Source organism: Alexandromys fortis, unplaced genomic scaffold (assembly GCF_014885135.2).
Source record: "Alexandromys fortis isolate MF-2015 unplaced genomic scaffold, M_Fortis_MF-2015_v1.1 scaffold_156, whole genome shotgun sequence".
NCBI classification, from domain to species: Eukaryota; Metazoa; Chordata; class Mammalia; order Rodentia; family Cricetidae; genus Alexandromys; species Alexandromys fortis.
Window position 1 is genome coordinate 1,018,674 of NW_026068028.1, and position 2,594 is coordinate 1,021,267.

The window sequence follows — 2,594 nt, forward strand, 5'->3', positions numbered from 1 at the left end:
AAAAACTACGGAGAAACCCTGTCTCGAAAAATACAAAAATAATAATAATATATACCAAATTTATCTCCCTCTTTTAATTTTATTTATTTATATGTATTTTAGATAGGCGTGTTCTGTCTGTGTTTATGCCTGTAAGACAGAAGAGGGCACCAGACTCCATTCCAGATGGTTGTGAGCCACCATGTGGTTGCTGGGAATTGAACTCAGGACCTTTGGAAGAGCAGGCAATGCTCTTAACCGCTGAGCCATCTCTCCAGCCCTGGCCTTGAATTATTTTTATTTACATTTATCTATCTTTTGGGGGGCATGCATGTGCTATGACATCCATGTGGATGCCAGAGGAAACTTTTGGGGGTCTGCAGTCCCCTCCCACCTGGGGTTTGAACTCCGGTCTTTGGGCTTGGTGGGAAGTACTCCTGAACTATCTCTGTAGCCCTGGAAAGGCTGTTCTTTAAAAAGAAATAGAGAATTCGCCCCTGTGCCCTCCCTTTCAATCCAGAGAGGATAACCCGCTTCCGTTTAGCTGCATTTTCTAGTGCCTGCCAGGCAACTCCCTGATTTATAACTGGACCCTGACTCTCCAGGTTTGTCGCTGTTGTAATTTATAAAGCAGTGCTCAAGAGAAAGACTGGCAGGCAACAGAGCTCACGCGGGGGGGGGGGGGGCCAAAAAAGGGGGGGGGGGGGGGGAGAGAGGGGGCTAGGGGATAGGAGCAGCAGGGGGGGAGAGAGAGAGAGAGAGAGAGAGAGAGAGAGAGAGAGAGAGAGAGAGAGAGAAAGGGAGATGGGCAGGGACCATTTAAAAGGGAAGGTAGTGAATGTGCACAGGAGGTGCTCTTAGTGGCTGCAGCTGAGGACTTATCCTGTCAGAAACTTAAGGGCAGGCCAGTACAGACAGTAGCTTCTCCGTGCCAAATTAAGAAACCACAGGGCACCGGGGGCCGGACGGGCCGCCTTTAATCCCAGTACTTGGGAGGCAGAGGCAGAGTGCTAGCCAGAGATCCTGGTTTTTTTTGTTTGTTTGTTTGTTTGTTTTTAAAAAAAGAGGAAAGAAAAGATTATGCTCAGTCACAGAGCATGGACTCTTCTAGAAGGATTGCTGAGATGGCCGAGCAGAGAGAGCTCTGTAGGCATTGTTCAAACTAGTCCTGGTGGGAGATGGTGGAACGGGAAGACGTTTGTAAAGTGCCCACTTGACGGGCGAGTTTGAGAAGTGTGTAGCTACCCTGGGCATGGAGGTGTACCCCTCCTGTTCCATGCCAACAAAGGACCTATCAAGTACAATATGTGGGGCCCAACTTGTAGGCCCATATTTGCAGCCAGGTTCTCTGGCCATGCTTAGTTTCCAAGGGCAGCTGCTATCCTGCCAGACACCTGTAGCCACCTAACAAAAGACTCAGCAGGATGGACCGCTCCTTGTCTTTGTTACTATGTAGATCGCCTGGGAAGAAGTGTAGGTTCCAAGCTGGTGACTAAGTTGCCGGTGGGACCGTACTCCCGCATCCCCGGCAAGAGAATATTAATGAGTTTCCACCTTGGTTTACCTGGGGGGGAATAAAAGGTTTGAAGGGTAACCACAGGTAGATCTTCAGGAATGAATGAAGCCTGAGATGCCCTTTCGATATTGCTGTGTGAACTGTGACTCATTATTTCCCGCGCCTCCGTACAAGTCCAGTTAAGGAAAGGTAGTTTTTATGTTGGGGCTTTAGATCCCGACACCAGCTGGCCCGGAGAAGTTCGGGGGCCTGTGTGATGGCTCCCACATCCAAGCCCAACACTCCTAACTGGCCCAGAGATCTGGCGCCTGTGTGAAAACATCCTCATTGTGCCGTGGCTACAAAGTGACTATCAAGGGTAGGCAAAAATCTAGTCTTCCGCCAGGTGTAACTGCAGCCTCAGAAGCCTTTCCTGTGGCTTCCCAGAAAGCTCGCTAGAGATCCTAACTTGGAGTTTGCTGCCCTGCCGGCTCTTGGCCCACTGGAGGTGCTCTGACAGCACAGTACGAACATGATTTAGAGGTTGCTCAAACAACCACTCTCCTGAATGATGACCCAAGAGAAAGGGAAGCCGGAGCTCTGCGTGAAAAGTCTAATTTTACAGGCAATCATCCCGTGGTGTGTGTGGTACGGTGTGGGTACCGTCGTATGCTAAGCGGGACTGTGTTTCATCTTTGGGGTGCCGGCAGAGATGAATGTAGACCAGGCTGTCCTCAAACTCAGGGATCTGCTTGTCTCTTCCCAAGTGCTGGCATTAAAGGTGAGCACCACCCTACGCCTGGTTCTTTGACTTTTTAAAAAAAACGACATTGTGTACAACTTTACTCCTAACCCTTGGGGGTTAGAGACAAGTAGATTTTCTCTGCCTTTGAGGCCATCCTGGTCTACATTGTGAGTTCCAGGACAGTTAGGGCTGTGTAGTGCAATCCTGTCTCACAAATATTTTTATTAATTCTTTGAGAATTTCAAACCTGCATACAGTGAATTTGGGGATCCACCCTCCCCACTCCTCTGACTCCTCCCAGGTCCATCCTCCACTCCTCATCCCTCTTCCTACTTCTTTCCCAATGTTTTTCTTGAGACAGCATTTCTTGTAGCC